Raw genomic sequence first — 14097 nt, forward strand, 5'->3', positions numbered from 1 at the left:
ACCAAAAGTTTAAAGTTAAAATGGAACCTAAAGATGTTTGGTAAAAGTACAACCCGGTTGATTAGATAGATTTTATCAGCCCTAGGTCTAGTCATGCATCAGTTTTACAGTTATCCTAAGATGAGTTGCTGATGTTTAGGAATTTATGAAGAATGTTACTGGTTTAAATCGTCTTACTACAGAAGTTTAACTTTGCAGAGCGACAGAAATCAACTGGAACAAAAAGGATTTGGGAAAATTAAAGGGCAGATCCCAAAGTATTTCTTTAATGTAAACACGTTCTCTAAATTAGATAATTTGACTAAAGGCACACATGATTGTGTGCCCTCTTCTGCTGCAAATTATATTGAAAATGATGCTTGAACGTTTCACATGCCAGATGTAACTTTGTTTTCTTTACTAATTTCTTACTTGAAAGGCTGGTGCATCTCTCCCTTTGCAAAGGTGAAATGGAATTCTGGCTGAGTTATTATTTTAAAGTCCTGCACATGAATTAACGAACCCAGGGAAGCAGATAGCTTCAACAATCCTCATGCCATCATAGTATGAAGTTTGTGCATACTACTTTTTCTGTAATGCCCCCACAAGTGGGCAGTATACATTTGAGTACAATATGTTTTAAAAAGTCCTGTTTTGACCGATACTGAGCACACAGAGAACTTATGAGAGAACTTATGAATAAGCATATTAGCTTGTGCATATTGCATGCAAAGCTGCCTGTAAATGTCTCTATCATCAGACAGGTCAGCAGTTATGCAATGTCCCAAGTATTTCACATCATCACATACTCTGAGAATGCTGTCCGACAGAGTGAAGTCAGGAAAAAATGAGGTTTGTAGATATTTCAAAAGTCCTCTATTGTGCAGTTTAGGAAACAATTATTCAATTATTTACATAATAAAATGCTTTTGAGGTATCAAAAAAAAGACAAAAAATGGTGGTATTATGCCCGTTGTCGGAGTCCAAGATCTTCTTGAGAGCAAAAATGCACATATCTGTGCCAAGTTTTGGTTTGACACCATACTACTTGTAAGACGTCACACTACACTAAATTCTATTTAATACAGCCCTCTCTAAGACCTTTGATACAATACTGACAAGAGCTATGGGTCAATAGTTATCTTTGCTGTTTATTTTGCCAGCCTTTTCTTTTACAATGGGCACTAAAATCACAGACAATATGGAATTTGGTAAAATACTATATATTAAAAACCCAGTAAAACAAATGGGAAAGAAAAAGGTTTTCTGCTTGCAATTTTTTCTGCAAAGTGCTCAGCAGATATCTTATCTGCTCCACATGCCTTATAAATATCCAGATTCATGACAATATCACTGACTTCCTGTGTAGAAATAGTCACATCTTTATGTGTGTCTATGTTGTCCATTACAAATGAATTACTTTTAACACAACTAAACATTTCATAATAATGTTTCTGCCATACCCGAGTAATTTCATCTGGTTCATTTGCACAACCAATATTAATTGTCAAAGATGGTTTTACAGTGTTCCCTCTTTTAGTTTCTTTCCAAAAATTAGTAGGACCATCCTGTTGTAATTTCCTTGCAAGTGACTCAGATTTCAAAGTATTTTCACTCCTCTTTATAAATCATAGAGCATGTTTAAAATTAGTATTTGCACATTTCTTATAGCCAAATACAGCCATGTTTAGGTTTGCCTGTTTCAGCCCACAGTTTAAAAGCCCTTCTGGCCTCGGCATGAAGCTCTTCTGCATATTCACTCCACCCTGGCTTGGCTTTGAACTTTTTAGTTTTATACAAAGACCTACTTGAAATAAGAAGGGATTCTATAGTTTTCTCATACAGTGAGTACAGCTCTGCACCATGTTGCTCTTTTTTACAACTTATGTCAGAACAAATAACTGTGCTTTTTGGCAACTCAATATTACAATTATAATATTGTAAGCCTAAATCCAGTAAAGATTAAAATCCTGCTCAGTCAGACTGTCCCAATTTATTTTCCCTTCTTCTATGTCAGTATTCACGGGGAAATTGCCCATATTTATAGACAAAGTAAAAGTATTGGAACAGAACTGCTTTAAGTGATAAGCAAATACAGATCTATAGTCTCACACATTGGCATTCATATCACCTACAATGAAAAAATAAGTGGATGGATTGTCCTGGATATATGACACAATACAAGCCAGCCTATTAAGATTTTCATCTTTATTATGGGGGCTTTCATAAGGTGTATATATAATCAGTGTCTTACTGTATATTTGTTTACATTGCAACTGTCTACTGTTAAATCACTGCTGCACTTTATCCGGAAATCAATTGGAATTCATCCTGTAAATTACTGCAATTTATTACTGCATTTTAATCCTGTACTGTAAATTGACAGCAACGTATCCTGTAGAGTTACTGCAATTTTTCTGAGCTGTATGAAAAAGAAATTTCGTTCTGTATGCACTCTGTGCATACAAAATGACAATAAAGAAAGTCTAAGTATAATGAACTTTTTGTTGCCACAACTGAGCTCAATCCCTATAGCCCAATCAACATCCATTCTGATCACTTTAATTAGCTGATCAAATCATTTATGCCACAAAACTGCAACGCAGGCAGAATTTCTGCCTCGCACTAACTTAGTGCTAGGCACTCGCCTGCCCCATAGAAGTCTTTATGCAGGAAGTTGAGTCTTTCTAAGTCCTGCTTAGATAGAAAAGTGTCTTCGGCGCTCAGTACATCATACGTTTCCAAAAGTTTATCCACCACAAGACAACGTGATTTCTCCACTTCAGTATGTCTTACGCACAGCCCACACACATTGTATGACACAATATTAATGTTGATTTTTTTTAGGAGCAATTTGTTACCTGCTAGTGCACAGCTGCTCTCCTGAAGCACCAGGTGTAATCACAGGTACAGGGCACTGCATCTCAGCCTCGTTCCCTAATCCAAGTACCATGCTATCAGTGTTGGCTCTGGGTGTTTGCCTGGCTCAAAATAACGGCGGACAAGTCCCCGCTTGCCAAGGTTGTGGGTTGTACATTTCATACACTTCATTACACTACCTGAGATTAACCACATCTGTTGCGACGGGAATCAATCTTTCGGCATGTGACACGGTTCCTCAGCTTCTCTGATAGGTAAGAGGATAGGGTGCTGGCATCAAGCTCAGTAGAGAACCAAGTGGCTGACACACTAACCAGTTTGGTTCTGATCACTGGGATGTTGTCCTCAGCTCCTGTACCAATTATTCCAATGTTTCTCCGCTGCTAATTTTGGGGGCACACATCCAATCCTCCACCATTGCGCACAGCCGTTGAATTTGTAGGCCTGGAGGCTGGAACAGCACGTTCTCACTCTCCCGTTGGCTCCAATACCAGCGCCGCTGGTGTTTCCGCCTCCGCGGGTGCACCCGCTTGTTATAAGAATTATTATTCTGAATAATAGAATAATTATTGTCTATGATAGACTGTCTTTGTTATGTCTCAAACCAAGGCCACGGTGCAGTATTAGGGGAAACCCGGAAAGTGAGACAAACAGAGACAGGGCAGACTGCAGCGGAACTGTGGGGTGCAATTACTTTCCATCTATGTGATCTCTGCTCTGTTTCTCAATAAAAGTGCTGGAACTGTATCCACACGACCGTCTCCTTCTTCAGTAACTCAGGGAAGTCAGTTATCTGTTCAGAACTCCCATAACAACGCTCCACCCATTTGTTCTGATGGACCGCAAATGCTCTCAACAGCTGCCAGTCAGAGATCCATAGCCACTGTACTCACACCAAGGTTTTCATGCACGCTTGCTTTAGTCTCCATAGCCGCTCTCAGACCTGTGACTTCCCTGCTCAGCCGCTACATTTAAACTGAGCAGAGCCAACGCATCCATGCTGCTGAACCTAACAGGTGGTAGCTCATCCATGTAGTGTGAAACATGGATGAGTTTCATCCATGTACTTTGTGTGTAATTTCATCACTGCAAAAACAGAACTAAAAATAAGTAAAAGTTTCTTTAAATGAGTGTAATTGTCCTTGATTTGAGCAGGTAAATGAGATGATTTGCCAATGAAATGAGATTTTTCCACTTAAAATAGGAACAATTCCTCTCCATCATCTTATTTCAAGTGCAGAATATCTAATTATCTTATTATAGGAGCAAAGATACTCATTCCATTGACAGATAATCTTATCTACTGGCTCAAATCAAGGACGAATAGACTAACTTTAAGAATATTTTACTTGTTTTTAGATCCGTTTTTGCAGTGATCTTTTGGCAAAGTTCTCATTGTGATGATCATAAAGTTTAAAAGTTCATCCTATATTATCATTCTCCCATCTGTGGTTTTATACACAAAAATCTCAGATTTTGTTTGAGAACCACCAGCTCCTCCAGCCTTCACTGCCGCACCCGCCGCCATTTTGCAATCCAATCAATGCTTTTCTATTTCTATTGATCCCAAACTCTAATTAATAATGATTTTTTTTCTAATGAAATCTAATGCCTGCTTTCTGAATAGCTGTACTGTAAACCAAACACTTAAGCAAACTAGTTTTCTAATTGGTGTTCTTATTGAACAACAATTATCTTTTTTCTTTTTCCTTTTCTTCAAATTTTTTATTCCTACTTTTCTTTGCTTTTTTGGAAAATACTTTTTTTTACATGTGCTCTTTTGTTATGATGCATAACCATAGCAGCAGGGTGGTTTACAACAGCGACGAGCTCATTAACATGGCAAAGGCAGAAATAATGTGACAACTGAAGCTAGAAATCCCACGGGAGGTGAAAACAGAGATTTATAGAGCAGAAGGAAACGGAAAGGAGGTGGGTAGGCAGTGCTTGTCAAGTGTCGTCTCTGCAGTTCAGACATTAAACTATTGGCAGTAGGTTTTCGTCTATATTATTTGCAGAGAGAGTTCACCAGTGTTTGGGTGGTTATTTACATTCCATCCTCAACTGTTGCTGACAATGCATGTGATGTCATCAGTTCCATTGTTGCTAAGATGCAGACCCAAGACCTCAATACTTTTGTGGCTATATCTGGTGATTTTAATCACACCTCACTCTGCTACACTGCCAACGTTTACCAGAGAAAACAAGACATTGGATTTGTTATACACAGATGTCAAGGATTCATATGTTTTTAAATCAAGACCTCCTCTGGGTAAATCAGATCACAGCCTTGTTTTTCTCTACTCAGATTATAACCCCTTTGTCAGTAGACTACATGTAACAAAAAGGGTTGTGAGAAAGTGGTCACAGGAAGCTGAAGAAGCCCTACAGGGTTGTTTTGAAACTACTCTCTGCAAGACTATATGAACTTCTGTGTGGACAGCATCATCCCCACCAGAACAGTGATATGCTTTCCTAATAATGAGCCCTGGATCACCAGTGACCTGAAGGAACTGTGAGACAGAGAGGTATTGAGGGGTATACAGAGGCAGCTCAAAATCAAGATCAAAGACAACAAGGAGGTGTATAGGAAGAAGCTAGAGACTAAACTGCAGAGGAACAATATCCGAGATGTGTGGTCAGGGATAAGGAAGATCACAGGCTTCAAGCAGAAAGAGGGTTAGTTAGATGAAAGTCTGGACAGAGCAAATTAGCTGAAAACATTTTTTAACAGGTTCAGATCAGGATTAGGCTCACCATCCTCCCCTCATGCCCCCAGCAAAGCAGACATCCCACCCTCCTTTGACCCACAGCTTTCCTGTCACACCTCAGAGGTTTTATCCACCATCTCGGTCTTGGACTCTCAAGACCGAGATGGTGGATAATCTGGGAACTTATTTTGCTTCCATCTATTTGACTGCTATCTTGCTAATTTCCCTCATATTAGAGCCATTTTCGTAACTTTGCCCTCTACAATTAGCCAAATCCAACCCCAGATTCTCCAGTACCCCTGTTAGTGTATGTGTGAGGCCTTTCCCAGGCGTGTCCTTCACAGCAGTGAAACCCACAAAAGACTCTGCAATAGTGACTTTTTTCTTCTCATCTATATCGATATATCGAAAGACGACTGAGGCCTGCTTTTGCTTTGAAATATCAGGTGTGCAGTCCAGTTCCACTGCAAAGTACACAGAGGCTTTGATCTGGGCAGATATTTTACCCAAAATACATTCTGATATTGAATCTAAAAATTAATTCAAAGTGCACCATGTCAGACATCCAGTGGTTTGTTTGGAGGCAGCCTTTCTAAGATGTTCTGCCAGTGTGACATGATATCGTGCTATGAGCTCAAGGATTTCCAGGAAATTTAAATTTTTAGGATTTCCTTACTGAGAATTTTTCCCCCTTCGTGGCAAGTTTCCCTCTGCAAGGAAAAGTATGCAGTCAATAACTCGAGTCAACACACTTCTCCAGTGTGCTTTTTCAGCTGCAATGGTTCTCTGCAGTTCACTATCAATAGTCTTACCTAGGCATAAGCAAGATGCCATTTTTTCCACATCAAAAAAAATTATGGAGTACCCTTCAATCAAACTCAAAACCACGGCCACATTCCAAAGTGACAGCCGGAAGTCCCGCTTTCCATTTCTGCCAGAAGTCCCGTCTTTCTTAACCAGAAGTACCACCTTCCTTAACCGGATGTCCCACCTTCAACTTTAGCCACATGTCCCGCCTTCAACTTCCGGGAGCCGATGTTCCACCCCGGAAGTCCCACCCTTCAACCCCGCTTAAATTATTATTGTTTTTAATTATTTTGTTATATCAATTATAATTATAGATTTATTATTATTGTTTTTTTTTATTATTTAAATTATTTAATTCATTTATGCAATATCTCGATGGTGAGGAGATGTGTTTGCTTTTTTATTTTTCTAGGGTTTCTTATAACCAAAGGTTATGATGGAATTTTGTTTGACAACCTTTGTTTTATCTATGTGTGTTTACTCTGAATATAAGGCTCAAAGTCTGAAAAATCTGTTTCACACTGCAGTATTTCATGCTGCAGTATTCAGGCACGTTTGTACCTTCATACAGCAAGTCTCCATTCGGCACATTTCTCACTCCATACATCTCAGTCACCACATCGCTCTTGTCAATAACAACGGCAAGATAGGTTTTCTCTTCACTTTTCCCTCTAAGCATTCGGTAAGCTCTTAACTTAAAAAAAAAAAAAAAAAAAAAAAAAAAAAAAGCATTTACAGAGCAGGCCAGCTTCTACGCGGCACAGCTAAAAGCAGAGAAATCCGACAGCCCTCCTCAGGACATCCGACTGAATGTAAGCTTGAGCCGGTCTGTTTGGAGGGAGAAGTTTTTGTTAAACAGTAGCCCCAACTGCACCAACGCGCCTTTTGCAATCGACAAACATGGCCGAGGAAATGCCTTATTCAGACAAGTTTTAAACCCAGCGGGACACATCCTGCCGTCTGTAGAATTCATAGGATGTTTATCGGCCCACACGGAATTAGGTGTTGTATCAAACACCATTTAGGGCGGCGAGACGGGCGGGTTCGTGACATGGCAGGATTGCGCCTTTTTCCAATCGACATTACCGAGGAAATAGCTTATTCAGACAAGTTTTAAACCTAGCAGGACGCATCCTTCCATTTCTTAGAATCAAAAGGGGAGGTTTTACCTCAGTTCCGGGGCTAGGTGTCGCCCGATGAGACATGTGCCAGCATGACGCTGCAAAGACGCGCCTTTTGCAATCAATATAATCACGGAGGTAAAAAAATAAGATCAAAGCTTATCAGGCTAGTTTAATTTATTTATTTATTTTTGCCCGTTGCTTGCAGTAAAATGTGTCTTTTTATTTAATCCCGTTCAATGAAAGCCCTGCAGTAACTTTGAACGCCAACCCTTGTCTTTCTTTCAGGTTTTCCTTGGAAATTAAACAGCTGTTTGCTGATTTCATCAGTCAGAACACCAAAGAAAATAACTCTTATTTCATTTTAAACAGCATTAAAAAATGGTTTAAGTTACTGTTTGTAGGAACGGTCTAACATAGGTAAAACCGCTCCATCTTTGCTATATCAGTATGCTGAGTCTTTTGTCAGATTTTCGACAAAGATTGCGCGGCATTTAGCTCAAAGTCCCTTTTTGACTCTGACCAGTTTCCCCGTATACCTATAGCCTGCAGTGTGGATAAAACTAAATTCCATAATAATAAACAATTGTTTTTTTATTAGCAAAGTGCAGCATTTTTGGGATGCAAAATCTCGTGTATGGTTTATTATGTAAGTTATATTATAAATCAACTAGCTGCTTGGGAGTCAGGGTAGGGAAAAAAAGCCTACTCTGTGTTACCATCACAAACTGAAAACTTAACTGTTCTGGGACTGGAAGTGTGTGCTTCAATCAGAAGAGACCAGTGGCGGCTGGCCCATAGGGGGCGCTCTGGCACTGCCCTCCCTAGATGTGATGGGGAAAAGTCATAATATATATAGATTTTAAAAGTATTATAAACGTCAGTTTTTATTTAATATTATGCGGCTACATGTAATATGAATTATTAAAACACTTCTACAACTAGACGCTACCAATTGCTTCTCATTTAACAGTGCATTTCCACCGACAGAATGTATCATTTCTCTTCTTCTACACTTGTGGGGCTGTGACTCAAGGAGCCCTACAAGTGTAGCGAAATAACCAATCATATAATGTTGCGATGGATTATTAATAAATATTTGGCCAATCAGCATCGCCAAAATGAATGGCTGTAGGGCTACTTGAATAGTAGCCCCAAGCCGTAGCGTAGCAACAGTAATATAGGTGACGTCACGTTACATCGCTAGTGGTCAGTCAGGCAGTGACAGTGACAGTGAGGTAGAGATGGCGGCGACGATGACAGTTCAAGTTGAAGAGCAGCTTCCACAGAATTCCGTGAGATCTTTATTGAGTTACCCTTTCTCGAGAAGGACTATGGTGGAAAAAATCCATGTAAAGGAGCTGGGACCTGACAAGCCCGAAATAAAATTAACGCAGAGAGCCGAGCAAAAATTGAAATCCTACAACCGGACTTTTAGCAGGAGTTGGTTCCAGCGTAAGTCATGGCTGACAGCCTGTGGGACAGCTAATGCCCTTTTCTGTTTTCCCTGCATTCTTTTTAAAAATGACCGGAGTGATTTAACATGGACAGAGTCTGGACAGACAGACTTAAAACACCTCTCCGAACGTATAAAGAAATATGAAAGATCAAGAGTTCATATGGAAAACTGTGTTAAGCTGTCCGTGGTTGGAAAGATTAGCATAGCGGCGCAGCTAGACGATGGACACCGCATTGCGGTAAGAAGGCACAATGAAGAGGTAGATCGAATCCTGCACATTTTATCAAAGCTCATTGAGTGTATTAAGTTTTGTGGTGCTTTTGAACTGGCCATGCGTGGACATGATGAAACTGATTTTTCAGACAATCCCGGAACTTTCAGAGGTCTAGTCGACTTGATGGCATCCATTGATCAGGACTTGAGGGAACATCTTGAAAATGCAACCGTTTTTAAAGGCTCTAGCCATGCTCTCCATAGAGAAAAAATTGACACGGGACATTCCTGATTTTAACACAAGGGTCATTGAGAAATTTGCCACACAGAAAGACAGACGAGCAAAGTTCTTGTACAAATAAGAACCCTTTCACTGTTTTATTTCATTTATTCTCTCTTTCTCCCTCCCTCTCACACACACACACACACACACACACACACACACAGAAAGATAGAGAGAGACACATTTTTTCATGTGTAAGTGTTGTATCTCATACTGTTCATTTAAAAAATAAGACTTAAAATTGCTGTAAATGGTTAACTGTATGTGTAAAATGCTAAATCTGAGAAGGGAATTAAATGTTTATTGTGGAATTGTAGTAATTTTCCGACTTTTAATTTGAATGCATGTGGGTTAGGCAGGGAAATCTATTGGCCAGCCCCACCAAGATTTTTTTTCACCAGCCGCCACTGGAAGAGACTAAGCTTTGGCTTTTTGGAAACAACCACTGCGGCTGGGTTTGATGCCAAACAATGCATTAAAGGTTGTGTCTACCTACTACGTTTCTAAATATAGCCCTCTTTTGCTCAGGATTCCAAAATGTGTATAATCAATAAATCAGTTTTTCTCACCAATTTCTTATTTTGTATCTTAAATGCAGTAACAATGTAAGAAAAGCCCAACAGAACAAAAGCCTGAAATACTTCTATGAAGGAGCAGCTAAAACTATTATTCTTCTGCTAGTTTTCACACTGTTATTTGTAATAGCTCCCCTTTATTTATATATTGTGGTAAACCCATGGTTTCTTATGGAACATAACGGATTTAACTATAGGATGTAAGAATGTATATTTATTTTGTGCTTGGATGAAATCGAAATGATCTTTTCCTCAATTTTAAACCCGGGGGACGGCGGGAGGAGCCGGAATTTCCCATCATGCATTGCTCCTCATGAGCATGCTCAAACCTTTTAAAAAACTGATATAAATCGGTAAACATGGTTTATTTTGATAATACATTAGAAAACCCCTATATGAAAGAGTTATTGCATGTTTTATGGGCTATTTAGCTTTTTTGAATGTTTTTTGTTTAATTCTATCTGAGACCGTCACTCAGACTTGAGTAGCTGGGATATACGTTCTACTTCCCCGATGAAAGACATTTGCTTTGGTTACTTTCCAAAATGCATATAAGGCTTTTGCTTTTTTTTGTTAAGAGGATTATGAAGAGTTTGCCAGCCTCTTTGAGTACAGGGTAGGCATTGTTAAATGAAATTTAGGACAATCTCTTGTTTCTCTGCAATCTGTGGTGGGCTTTTGCTTTGCTGCAGATTAGTGATGGGTCGATGAGGCGTCATGAAGCGTTTCGACACATTGCCAAAGTGTATTGATACTGTGCTGATACTGTGTCACTGAATACTAACACCTGCTGGACCTTAAAAATCCCTACAGGCAACCTGGTTGACAGAGTTAACTGACACTGATTTGATACAGTTAAATCATTGTATGTTGTCTTTTATATTTTCATTTGAATTAAACATATATCTGATTTTTTTTAGATACAGTCAATAAATAATGTGAACGAGGATGCTTGTGGACTGGCTTTTTTATTTCTTTGTTTTTTTTTAATTTTGTTGCCATGTCCTTTCAAACGACGCTCAGAACAAAGACCCACAACGCAACCCGCCCCAACCATAAAGGCGTCTGCCCAACCCCTCCATCAGTGGTGCGCTCTGATCAGCACCTGGCGCTCACAGAGCGAGAATGTGGTACACCATCACACCAGAGTTGCAAAATGGTTAAAAATTAACCATTATTAACCGTTATTTTGTTTACAGTTTAGCTTGGATTTTATTTACTGCGCACTGCGCAGCATAGCATTGCTGTGCGCAAATGCACACGCGTGCAGCTTAGAGGGAACAGAAACAGTTTGGCGCGTCAGTCAGTTCGAAACAGTTCCTGTATCGGTCACGTGACTTTCCCTTGTCGATACGCACATCGACACGGGTTTTGCTCTATGAGCTCGACACATGCGTCGACGCATCGGTGTTGCCGGACCCATCACTACTGCAGATAGAAACCCCAAGAGATTGTCTGCCCTGTGAAAACGGGGCTGCGACTGTTCAATGACAATGTATTGTGGTTGAAACGCGTCATTGTTTCTAGTATACCTTTAAACTTTGTGACTGCTTAGAGCACTTTTAGGCAGTTTAAAAGAAACTTCCAGCTTCAAAATGCCACATTTCAGAAAAAGCTCTGGGTGGTGTATGATAAAGACAAGGCTTTTTCCTGACGGAACACTTCCTTTTGGCTATTAAAAGGTTAACTGAGGAACAAAATTTCGCTCTCCCATGAAACACAGGAGGTTGAATTTGATTCCAGATTCAAAACCCCTTTTTCACTTCTAATAGCAGGGCCGAGTGGTTGTGGTAAATCTTTTTTTTGTTAAAAGTTTTTTGCAAAATTGTAACCATGTTATGGATGTTCCTGTAAATACAGTCTGGATTTACACCTGTTTCCAAAGTATGTATTCTGAATAGCAGAAAATGAATAAAAAGATTAAATTCATCGAAGGAATACGTCATTATTTTGATGACGGAAATGTTTCTTCCTGATCAAAATCATTTGGTTATCTTAGACGATGTAATTTTCCAGGCTTCGGAGCATCCAGAAGTGGTCAAGATTTTCACCCAATACCGGCATCATAAAAATATGAGCATTATTATGCTGACTCAGAATGTGTTTCATCAAGGTAAGTACAGCCGTACCATCAGTTTAAACGTTAATTATATGGTGTTGTTTAAGAACCCCAGAGATAAACTGCAACTGAATATATTAGCCCGTCAAATATTTCCGTTCTTTAAATGTTCTTTATGGAGAGTTTTCAAGACGCCACCAAAGAACCTCATGGGTATTTAATCGTCTATCTGACTCCCACTTGCCCAGATCGTTTCAGACTGAGAACTGTAATGCTCCCAGGTCAGTGGCCGGCTGTGTATATACCGAAATTAAATTAAATGAATTCATCATGTCAGTGCGCATAAGAAGGAATGCTCCCTTATTCAGAGCTCTGTTTCACGACACCCCATAGAAACGTAAAGACATTCTAGCCCACTGCTTACCCGACTTTCTCAAAGCCTTGTGTGAGATAGCTCTGAATATCTTAAAAGGTAACGTTAAAGTGTTTCCTTCTCAACATAAAAAACTGGAAAAGCAGAAAAAGATCATCAGACTGCTGGCTGATAAAAGAACCGGTTTAAAATGCAAGCAGTCGGTTCTGAAAAATCAAACAGGCGGGTTTATTCTTCCCTTGCTGAGCGTCGTGGCCCCTTTATTAAGAGAGGTGCCTCTTAATAGGCGCAAAAGATGTATCTGGTTTCACCGCATCAGTTCAAAAGTTTGACCCCGTCAGAGCCTTCTATCAGACAGATGGCTGAAGAGGATTTGGATTCTAAAATGAGAGAGATTCTGAATGAACCGGGACTGAGTTCTTATGAAAAAATTAAAAAGGTACAGCGCTCTGCTGCAGAGATATCTCACTCTAATGAAGCAGGGTCAGCTGGACGAACCCCAGGTGACTTTAACTATGCAGCGTGACCCTATGCCTGAAAATAATGAGGCTGACTACCTGTTTTACAGACTCTCCTGCAGAATTGGACCAAACCGCTAAAGAGGTTTTAAAAGCTCTACGTAACATAGATCACAAAAACGCTGAATACATACTGAAAAGGTTATCCAAAGTTGGCAGGAGTTGGACCTCGAAAGGCAAATTTGTTTGTCGCGATCGTGTGATGGGGGGCTCACATCTGGTCGATTTGCTTAAAAACCTTCTGCTTCTGTTTAACAGGAAAACACAGACCCAGGAACTTGTAGGTTGGACCCCGTTCATGGCTGCCTTGAAGGAGCTAAACATCCCCGTGTCGTCAGTCAGTAACCCGCAAGCCCGCGACCAATACAGTGGCATGACAGAAACAGGTGTATCGGAGAAGAACGGTGATAAACCTGTCATGAAACGAAAAGGAAAAATTGTGTTGTCCCCTAAATTCCCTCGAATAGACTTTGACGATCCCACCCCTGAGAACGGACGTGCTCGAAACAAGAGTCAAGAACCTTGCATTGTTGAAATTTTCACCTTAAAAGTCTGTATGAAATAAAAACTGGAGAAAAGAATATATAATAAAGATACTTTAATATTTCAAATTATTTGTGCGTACAGTCTTTTTTTAGACAAGTTACAGCTTGTAACAATCTTTAAAAATTTGTAAAGAACAAATTCCATGATTAAATGAGCATGAGGCCCTGTTTTTGATACATTGCTCATATTTTTTCACAAAATCATATACTATGACATTTTTATAAACGTCATCGTCGTAGGTAGCCAATATTTTATGGACCGAAAGCCCACAGGCTTTATGACACAGATAATAAACACAGTGGTGACCGCACATGGCAGACAGAGTGTCTTGAAGTTGACGATTATGATACAATATTTTCGAGGATCTCTCTTTCAAAAATGTCACTATGCTTGATGGATAAAATTCAAAATGAGGACTGAATCCGTAAGAGTCGAAAAAGGTGGCTCGATCATTCTCTTCCAAAGTCAAAGCTAGCCAGTGTTCTCCAGGCAGGTGTGAAGGGTGAGTGTTAACGATGAAAAAAGCGGGTCCTTTGTACGTGCGTTTAAGTAACAGGAGCTGATCAGATGCCC

At 39.7% G+C, this 14097-nt stretch overlaps 1 protein-coding gene across 23 annotated transcripts in view; it reads right to left on the minus strand.

The window, feature by feature from the left end:
* The window catches only part of LOC105922250 (protein 4.1-like), a 320088-nt gene that overhangs the window by 84580 nt on the left and 221411 nt on the right, over nucleotides 1-14097 (minus strand). The window lies entirely within an intron of this gene.

Source organism: Fundulus heteroclitus, chromosome 13 (genome assembly GCF_011125445.2).
Source record: "Fundulus heteroclitus isolate FHET01 chromosome 13, MU-UCD_Fhet_4.1, whole genome shotgun sequence".
NCBI classification, from domain to species: domain Eukaryota; kingdom Metazoa; phylum Chordata; class Actinopteri; order Cyprinodontiformes; family Fundulidae; genus Fundulus; species Fundulus heteroclitus.